Below are 11,354 nucleotides of genomic sequence, written 5' to 3'. Positions count from 1 at the left end.
CAGGATTTGGTCTGTTTGGAGATTAAATCTGCTCTCTGATCCAATCTGACACGACATCCAATAGCGATGTGTCCTTTCGGGTGGCACCTGTAGCATATAACCCCATCCTGTTGAACCACAGGTGAAGATGCTATCTCAGCTTTTGACACTAGTTATGCATTAGACACTCATTTAGACTGTTGTTTCCCATATCCTTTTCTTTCCTTGGTTGTTTCGACTGACATTCGTAATGTGGATTCTGAGGATATGGTTGTCTCAACTGCATGACTTGTGGAGATTTAGCTTAGCTTTCAACTGATCAAAACGATCATAACTGATTGTAGTTGCAGCCTTAACATTTTCATGCTTTTAGTTTCACTGCAGGCTTATATTCGGTCTTAACCCTCCTTATCGCAACTCTAAGTCTGTCAAATTCATTTCTGGTGTGGAGGAGATAACCTGATATGTCTCTTAGATCCTGACAGTCTTTTGTAGAACATGGTCCTCAACATGAAAGCCGAAGATAACGAACAGTGATCAATTTCATAACTTCTATAAGCAATACAAAATAGAGAGTTTGGCAAACACAGACCCCTGGATATACCAGATGTGGGATCAGTTGCCTAGGAGGAGTAAGCATCCCCTCATTATAGGTGATTAATGAAATTCGTCCCAATGAGAACTGGTACGGGAGAATTGTAGTTGCTACTTGGAACAAAAAGAAACAATGTAGAATGTGAAATTTCAGATGATTCTATACAGGTGCTGTTGTTGATGCATCTCAATGGCAGCAACTGGGGACACTTTTGCCATGGGGATCTGGGTTAGAATAGGTACTCAGTACCCTTTGCTTGTCGTAAGAGGCGACGAAATGGGGCGGCCATTCGGATTAATATTCCTATCTTGGTTTCCCAGTCTTCCCTTTTACCATAACCTTGGTCTCATATAGAACTTCAAATATTGTTGCGGTCCAATAAATTTTGCCTCCGGTAGGGGACTATGTATTGCTATGCAATACTCTCAGAATGCTTGTTCATCAGGTTTTCCAGCCTGACACTCCATCTAGCACAGTCCTCGTTATCTTTTTGTCGAGCACTGTAGAATTCTGCTAGGATGTGTTCTGTTTCCAACACATTACCTTCCCGTGGGGATCCGGGTTAGAATAGGTCCTCAGTACCCCCTTGCTTGTTGTAAGAGGCGACTAAATGGGGCGGTCCTTTGGATGAGACCGCAAAAACCGAGGTCCCGTGTCACAGCAGGTGTGGCACGATAAAGATCCCTCCCTGCTCAATGTCCATAAGCTCCGAGTATAGGCCTATATTTTGCAGACCTTCACCGGCATTGGTGACGTCTCCATATGAGTGAAATATTCTCGATCATCCAACACATTACCATAAATACTGTCAAACTAGAACATCCTCTTCACAGATCCTAACCGCATCAAGACATTGGCTGGCCCTCTCTTTCATAACCTTCTAATTACCATCATGATAGCTTCCTTAGAATGTCCTTCCTTCATTTGACATGTGATCTCCTTAGGTATACCATGTATGTACTGAATGATCTGTCACCGGATTCAGCTACAGCATTGTAGAAAATCCTCAGGTGTATCTACCCTGGATTTCACTTTCATAGTTGAGATAGTATTTACTACTCGCTCAATCTCTTCTTTGTACATAGTGTTTGTCGAGGTTTATTGTTGTTGGTTTCTTATCCGTAGACATGGTTAGACTATGTTTGATAAACAACAAAGTAAAAGAAAAATCTTTAGTTTAACATCAAATATGTCCATCCAAATGAATGAACAAGGACTAAAGGAGGATAGTCATTGTGTTTTCCGCTTTTACGAAGTTTGCACTGGAGTACATCCCTCCAAACGGTGCACAATCATGTTTAAAATCTATGCACAAAATATTTTCCTTTTGCTATTGATAAAAGTATTCAATAAAAACTGAAGTACAAGAATATCATGAAAAACCTTTCCAAGGTAAAATATGAAATTTACCTAAATACTTTCCCTAGAAAGCTTAAGGAAGGTTGCTTCTTAGATTTTAAGAGACCGTCCATGGAGATATAAGGCAGTCGCTATAATATGGCTGGCACATGCCATTCCCAACAATCTTTTTCACACCCAATAAAAGTTAAGATTATACGACAATTTTATCGTATGTAAAGTAAATTTGACAAAGAAATTGTTAAGAGCCAAAATTGGAACCATCCGAGGATCCTATATAAGCTATAGAAAACAATCAATTTGGAAAATTAAACAATATCCAATGCAATATAATTTGTCCAGAAAGTATAGACACTATTTGAAGGAAATCCCATTATAATTAAGAAAAAACAATAAAATTACTGGGAAACCATGCTATTGTTGAGCATTTACTGACAGAAGTAGCCAAAGAGCCAGTAATCTGAGTTACCTCCTTTGGCGTAAAAATATAAAATTACCCAAAACTTGCATACAGTGTCATTTTTGCAGAAAAGAGTATTTATTTAGAACATATTTTACTTATATCGATTTTTTATTATATCGTGATTTTTTTTTAATTTGATGGTGAAAAATAGATATTCAGCCCGGACCTATCAAAGTTTTGTGGTTAAAGAGGTATAGCTGACAAGTGGTGGAAACGTGAAGTTTTCCTAGGAGTGGTCCTTGGTTTAGGGACTTGTCAACCCTTAATAATTGTTCAAAAGACATAAGTGGATATTTATGATATCTGAAAGTTGGAACTGTGTGTAATATTCAACCGAGTTTGACCTCCTGCTGTACAAGATCGGGGCACTTTAACGTAGAACTATCGTGCAGATGACTGTTACTACTTAACCAACTAGTATGTCGAGGTCATCGCGATTCCTTGAGGATTTACTGGAGGAAATCCACCACCAAATGTTATCTGCTAGGCTACACAAAGGAAAGTGTAAAGCAGACAGAGTAGTAATCTTCAACGTTTCAAGGGAAATGTTTTTTTCCTATTGCAAGTTATTGTCAGTGGTTGTTCCCGTTGGAAGTGGTAAGTATCAATGTCGTATTTTCTCGTGTTATTTTTCTTTGAAAACTGTCTTTGATTGCTAGACAATTTTGATGCAAGTTCTCATGATGTGTATATGCTAACAATTCATTTAATAGAATGATTCTTTTTTAAAATAATAATGATCATTAATCTGGGTTTCGTTTTTATTTTACTATAGGGATTTGTAAAACCTGTAGAACACTCCTGATTGTCCACAAATCATTTAATTAAGAAAGAATGGAATAACCCACGAACAAGATGAAAGAGGTAAACTTTTAATAAGTTTTTATAAAAATGTTTATTGTTCTGCAAGCTATGTACATATCATGCATTCATTAAAAAATAATGTATGAAAGGCGAAGATAACGAAAAGTGATCAATCTCATAACTCTTACAATGTACAGGTTACTCTCGATGGCTCGAACTTCGATCTCTCGAAGTTCTCGGTCTCTCGAAATGAAATCATGGTCCCGATTTTTCTCTCTATATAACAAAACAAATTTACTATCGATCTCTCGAACGTTTGATCTCTCGAAGTGAAGTTGGGTCCCGTAAAACACATTTCATTGTTTTTCACTCTCGAAGTGGTGGTAACGTATACCCACATTTACCCAAGCGTTTAATAATTTCCGCTTGGGCCTTACCTGGATTTTGTTGAATGCCGAAGGGGTAATTAGGTGTTTCCATAGTTGAAACATCGCCCGTGCTTTTTTGTGGAGGCAGGGCCGTAAATTAACCTTCAATTTGGAGGAGGCAGGAAATTAGTCGGGGGTCTGGGGGCCACCCAGGCCCCCAGACGCTGAGCACATTTTGTGCACACTGAACACGTTTCGTGCAAAATCCTTGATTCTAGGGCCTTCTAAGATGTTACTTGACTAACTCATTCTAAAAGAAAGATTTGGAATGCTTTTTAAGGGAGGTATCATGTTCTTAGTTATTGGAAACAACATAAATTCTAATGAACTTTAAATTTTAATTTTTTTTGGCTCAAAAGTTGGAGGAGGCAGCTGCCTCCTCCGCCTCCATGTAATTTACGGCCCTGGGAGGTGACACACTTGAGTATATAATTGGCTAACTGGTCAATGTATAAGCAATACAAAGTAGAGAGTTGGGCATATGGTATCTATTCATGATTCATGTAACTAGGCAACTATAAGAACCAGTGTGTGTGTGTGCGTGTGCGCGCGTGTGTGTGCAATGTATATATATATTAAGTACATGTATGTTGTTATTTCGGATTTCAAAAATTTCGGTTTATATATATATATATATATATATATATATAGTGAATGTGGTTTACACACACACACACACACACACACACACACACATATATATATATATGGGGGTGTTAAAGGTTGATGTATGTACATTTACAATAGTACTTTTAAATATCATTACTTGTTTCTTTCTCTAAATTTAAGCTGAATGGATTATAAAATAAGATGGTTTAACATGACACAAATTCTGATGATTGATAAGTATGCACACAGATACTAGTGTATTAGTGTGCCATATATACCAAAGCTTAATAATGAATTGAAACAACCGTTTCATTACAGATTCGGAAAATGATGATAGTCAAATTACCCCTACTGCAAGTCAATTATCAGACTGTAGCAGCGAGTATAAATTAATTCATTTTAATCAAAGATTTTAAATTCAGAACATGATACATCTGACCTTGTCGTATTGTCATAATTCATAAATGTGAGTTTAGAACTATTATAGTTATTTGAAATGTATATTCCTTGTCACAATCCTTTTGTTTTTAACTCACTCGACAGGCATGCATGTAAAATATGAAAACTTTAACCTGACAATAACATAAAAATGAATAGAGATGGGGTTTGAATATTTCAGAAATGTGTGTTCCTTTTGATAAGTGACATCTTTAAATTACCTTACGACCTTGAACCTTCATATTGAACTTTTATGTGATGTCATCATGCCACACACAAGATATAGATATCACACAAGATCAAGATATAGGGCTCACGGCGGATATGACCGGTCGACAGGGTATGCTTAATCTTCCTAGACACCTGGACGCCGTTTCATCAATAAGTGTAAATTTTCAACTAAGTCTTACGCCGACTACGTAAATCTAGTTACGTATAATCTTAGTTTAGCGCAAACCGCGTTTCACGAAACGACGTAAATACATGCGTACGTTACTACTCGACTAAGTTTTCAACTAAGCTTACATGTACGTGCTTAGTTACCGCGTACTGAGCATGCGTGCATCATACTTTCGTTTTTTCACTTGTCGTCTGGACCAAAATAATGAATGAAAAGAACGCAAAGAAAATGCAAAAACAGAATTGGGAGGAGATAGAGATGGCCGTGTTGGCAGAGGCAGTAAAATTTTCCTATACCATACTATTTGGGCACTGCATACTAAATCAAACATATCACTCCATAAACAAAATTTGTTTTTATCTATACAGACCTATGCATATATTTTACATCTGTTCTTCTACAAAAAGTAGTTCTTTTATAATTTCAAAGGTCATTATATTTTAAGTGCATGTTGGTCGACACGATACATCTACATTGTATATAGATATTAACTATATATTTAAACTTTAATTGGATAATTAATGTAGACTCATAGGCCTAAATGTGTTTGAACAAATTGAATATATGTGCATATTTTACAGTTTGGGATTATATACAGGCACCTAACATCGTTTCGCAAAGCGACCGGGGGGGGGGGTGCAGCTGGGACATAAATTAGATTGATTGATTGTTGTTTAACGTAACGTCCCTCTCGAGAATATTTCACTCATATGGAGACGTCACCACTGCCGGTGAAAGGCTGTAAAATTTAGGCCTATGCTCGGCGCTTATGGCCATTGAGCAGAGGGGGATCTTTATCGTGCCACACCTGCTGTGACGCGGGACCTCGGTTTTTGCGGTCTCATCCGAAGGACCGCCCCATTTAGTCGCCTCTTACGACAAGCAAGGGGGTACTGAGGATCTATTCTAACCCGGATTAGATGTTGACTTTTCAAATAATCTTTTTATCTTGCGTTATAACGAGAGAGAAAAATGTTTTGTCCTATCTGCAAAATCCTAATTCGGAGTTGGGTGGTGTTGGAATCTTTTGCAGTGATTTCCACAATTTTTTCTCTCTCAGGTTTCATTTTCTTCAATCGTGGGGGTGCTCTAGTCTTCTATTATGAGTGCCTCAAAACATTTTCCTACAAACATCGTGGGGGTGGGGATGGGGTGCTAGACTTCTATTAATGCTCATGATCATACCTCACTAAATAGTTTTTATTCATAAATTCCTCTCATTCACTTACAGTACAAATTTAAAAATATCGTAGTGGAGTAGCAACGCAGGTTGACCCCCCCCCCCCCTCCCATTCACTCCGATTCGTGCCTGATATATATTTACATGTAGATGGTTTTTTTTATTTGATAACATAAAATATATATCTGCACGGATTATCCTACACATCACTTATCACCGAAATTTGTCAAGTATCAAACTGTTACGAAGACCTTTTTTTTATTTGGAAGAACTTTATTATTGATATTTTAAAAATCTTTCAAAAAATCCCGTCTTAATAAATACATAATATAGTTATATGATGTATTTCTTAAGACGGGATATTTTTTTCAAGATTTAAGATATACAATAGAAAATAGTAGATCTGAAAGTAACTGTTCATGAAATATACATTATACTCCCGTAAATCCACCCACAATACGACAGAGATCGAATTGAATCGGGGTCGCTAATCATTTGTTCCAAGTTAGTCAGAGCGGAAGTTTTGAAGAGATTTATAAATAGCCTACATATAATACAAGAAAGTGAATGTTCCCTTTACGGTGGACTACTTTACAAAGGGATTTTGGAATAACATTCATCATTCATGTACAGATAGTAAGGCAAGCCATAAATTTACTAGTTTTCAAAGGGAAGTAACCCTTAGGGCCTTACATATTTATCGTTGTAAACGTCTAAAAGCATCCTGTCTTGAAAAAATCGATCACCACCCAAAGCTCGTCGGTAAAAATTCCATATATATTTACAAACAGCTAACAGTCGGCCATGAATTTTGCTTACGTAGGTACTTACGTAAGGGTTCGACCTGACGTAGTATTTCTACTAGTTAGTTGAAAACTTGCGTAAATTCTAATTTTACGCCATTTGATGAAACGGACTTACGTAAAACATTTAGTCTAGTCAGAAAGTTACGCCAAACTAAGCTTACGCAACTAGGTACGATGGTTGATGAAACGGCGTCCTGATCCCACTTCTGGTGTGTCCAGGGGTCCGTGTTTGCCCATCTATCTATTTTGTATTGCTTATAGGAGTTATGAGATTGATCACTGTTCGTTATCTTCACCTTTCACACAGCAGATGATTTCCTCATGCACATACATGCATTTTTAATTCATGATTGTTATCAAAGATTTTAACTCACCCGACAAGCTTCAGACAATTTCTGTTTAGATAATTCCAAATACTAGTAAACATAGATAAACTTTTCAAAATAGTTTCGTCGATAATACTGCAATATTTTAATTTTCACATTACAAAAAAATTAAAGAAATCAAATATTTTCTTTTTGTTACATGCTGGACAGGTTGATTGGATGAATTTTTGCAAATAGCAAGTTACATTTTATAATATGTCAGAATAAGAACTTTTGGAGTGTTTATTAACAAAGTACAAAATATTCAATAACAAAATATCAAAACATCGTTTAATCTACTTACGTAAATGGTACAGGAGAGAGTGTTAATGAACAAAACAAACAATATCGAAGAATAAATATCAAATTGTTGTTTGAGCTACTTTCAAGGATTTCAATAAGCGTGCATTTAATCATTCAAAACTCTATTTAGATACAGAAGCAATCCTGTTACAAACGTATGTATGTCATTCTTGTTTCAGAAGGTAATGTAACAGGAGAAAAAGTAACAGGAGGGACAATTTTCATGTGAAACTAATTTGATTTCCCTAAATAATCTTTATGCTATATTATGATGCTAAATTTTTTTAAATCAACTTAATAAGTACTTTGCAGTGCAAATTAAATGATTTTTGCATACAGATGTTGCATTATTTTCAATGTGTCACGAAAGACTCGTACATTTTCTACTCCTAAAAAGTTTTCAAATAACATAAGGATCATGCATCATGAAAGGCGAATATAACGAACAGTGACCAATCTCATAACTCCTATAAACAATACAAAATTGAGAGGGAAACACGGACCCCTGAATATACCAGAGGTGGGATCAGGTGCCTACGAGGAGTAAGCATCCCCTGTCTATTTCTATTCCTTGTATTTCTGTTTTTGTAACAGGAGAGACCCAAATCTGAGAGCAACGCTTTGCAGCAATTTCAGAACAAGACCTGTAAACATTTTAACAGTTGCATAATTTCAGGAACCCACACACAGATATAGTAAATGATGATATATAAAAAATAATGAAATCTGCCGCATAAAATGCACTGCGGCACTCGAATTGGCCCTATTCATGACTAGAGACATCAAAATACCAATGTATTTGCAAGTTCTAAGGGTGGTTGTCAGTCTAAGTTACTAATTTCATTTGAAAGTTTAGGACATTTTGCTTTTCAAAATTGATTTTTGTACCAGGGACATAGATTTTGACGGATTTTGATAATGAATTACATAGTCTCTCAACCACTTTGGATAGGGCTTTGAAATTTTACATAATAGATTACTAATGAAACAAGAGGCCCACAGGCCTTATCGGTCACCTGAATACTAGTCAAAAAAGTATCATTACTTCCATGAGCTATGGAATCTAGAAAAAAATTCCTGTTCTGAATATCTAAGCTAAATTCTAATGTCCAGCAACAGTATAAAACAAGATGTATTCTTAAAACTTCACTGCCCTCAAAAGTGCATACACTGATGAAGGGCTTTAAATAAAAGGTGTATTAACATTACAACATCAAAAGCTATGACTAATTTGGACTCATCCTAAAGTCATAACCCTGGGTTATGAAATTCACCATTTTTTGTACATGAAAGGTGAAGATAACGAACAGTGATCAATCTCATAACTCCTATAAGCAATACAAAATAGATAGTTGGACAAACGCGAACCCCTGGACACACCAGAGGTGGGATCAGGTACCGAGGTGGAGTAAGCATCCCCTGTCGACCGGTCACACCCGCCGTGAGCCCTATATCCTGATTAGGTAAACAGAGTTATCCGTAATCAGAATCAGTGTGCCAAGAACGGCTTAAAAATCGGTATGAAACACGTCAGACAGCATTTGATCCAATGATAAGTTATATTGACGAACTAGATCGTTATAACGACCATAGAATTTTCGAAATGCTGACTTCAATCGAGATTGTTGAAAATCCTGTACCATCAACGTGTTTGTCAAAAGCTTGTCTCGAGTTAAAAACTGACTATAGGCAGAACAAGCTCTTGCGTATAGAATTAGTTGAGAGAAATAAACACCATATGCAGGTGATAATGGAATATTGCTACATAAATATGGGAAGTTGATGAAGGAGAAGCTGAAATCATCCCGTTTGTCATACAGTTGAGTTGTCAGTTTGTCGTTAATGTCTGCTTTCAATAAAATATATAAGTATGAAGCAGAAGTGGATAATGTAAAACTTATACGGTACCAATTTTGATGCACCAGATGTGCATTTCGACAAATAATGTCTCTTCAGTGATGCTCAACCGAAATGTTTGAAATCCGAAATAACTATGAAGTTTTAGAGCTAAATATAGCCAAAAACAGCGTGCCCAAAAAGTGGAGCCAAATTCGTCCAAGGATAAGAGCTATGCATGAGGGAGATAATCCTTAAATTTGAAATGAATTTCCAAATTTTATAACAGCAATTAAATATACATCCGTATTTTCAAGCTAGTAACGAAGTACTTAGCTACTGGGCTGTAGAGACCCTCGGGGACTAACAGTCCACCAGCAGAGGCCTCGACCCAGGGGTCATAATGTAAAACTTATACGGTACCAATTTTGATGCACCAGATGCGCATTTCGACAAATAATGTCTCTTCAGTGATATAATTAATAATATAATTATAAATCTTCATAAAATGAGAAATACATGTCTAGTCAAAACCATCACAAGTATAGCTAACACTGAACACCTACAAAAACTTTATATGCTGATCATGTTGTAGACCAAGCGCAACTTCTCGATTTGTTTGCCGGAAAGGCCCGAGAATGTGCGATTGGTTGTGGACCTGAGCATCAATGATGTTGCCTCGTTCTTTGTGCTTCGTTCTGGAAATTTCCATACAGGTGATTCAAGATTAAAATCACGGATCGAAGAAACGAAGAGGCACATTTCATGTATTCAACGATATTCAAAACTTATTTCTTCTGTAACACCAAAAGCAATCATCGATAAACAACGGATTTACTTCACATCGTATTATCTGTTGAAAAAAAAACATCATTTAAAAATTACTCAGATCCGCCAAAGCGTATTCACCACTTTTATTATTTAAGGGTAGTTTATTCGAAAACGAAAGTGAGTTTTTAATTAATATCACGACATGTACTTTTCAAATAAAATTCTATACAACTCACGGACTTCACCACCAGTATGAAACAATGTTAAACGTGCAAGCAGTAACACGGGAGCAAGCGTTCGGATTTTATTGGCAAAAATGTATCGATTTCAAATATGTATTCATCATCTCAATTAAAAGTTGAATATACACATACCTATATTTAATATTACATTTCAATATTACACAATATTACATACAAATATTTAATATTAGTAGGAACTCGGACAATTTACAACTCCGCTAAAAAGAAGCGTATGTAGGCGGAGTGTATGTAAACATCCGGTGTGCGTTGGTTTGTAACAATCCCAGATATCATCCGTTGTCCTTTTGAATCAACAACGGGATATTGTTAGAAAGGTGTTAATTGTGGGTGATAGACTGTGCGAATTTCGGAAATAAGGAGGCTAGCTCCTGAGCTTTTGAACACAACTGCTCAGGATGCTATAACGTATTACACATCTATTACAGAACCCTATCCAGTTCATTAAAACAATTGTGTCAATGAAATTTTGAAAGGGTTGGCAGGGGCTATATTTTTTGGCAAAAGAATTGATTAATTAAAAAGGTCTACATCTGCATGGTTTTACAGCTTCTGTTTCATCCAATATATGTGTTATTCTATACGGGAATATAACAAATAGTGATCAATCTCATAACTTATACAAGCAATACAAAATAGAGAGTTGGGCAAACACGGATCCCTGGGTATACCAGAGGTGGGATCAGGTGCCTAGGAGAAGTAAGCATCCCCAGTCGACCGGCCAAATCCACCGTGAGCCCTGTATCTTGATCAGGTAA

Source organism: Ostrea edulis, chromosome 4, assembly GCF_947568905.1.
Source record: "Ostrea edulis chromosome 4, xbOstEdul1.1, whole genome shotgun sequence".
Taxonomy (NCBI): domain Eukaryota; kingdom Metazoa; phylum Mollusca; class Bivalvia; order Ostreida; family Ostreidae; genus Ostrea; species Ostrea edulis.
The sequence above is the reverse complement of the archived record's forward strand: the minus strand, read 5'-3'. Positions refer to the sequence as shown.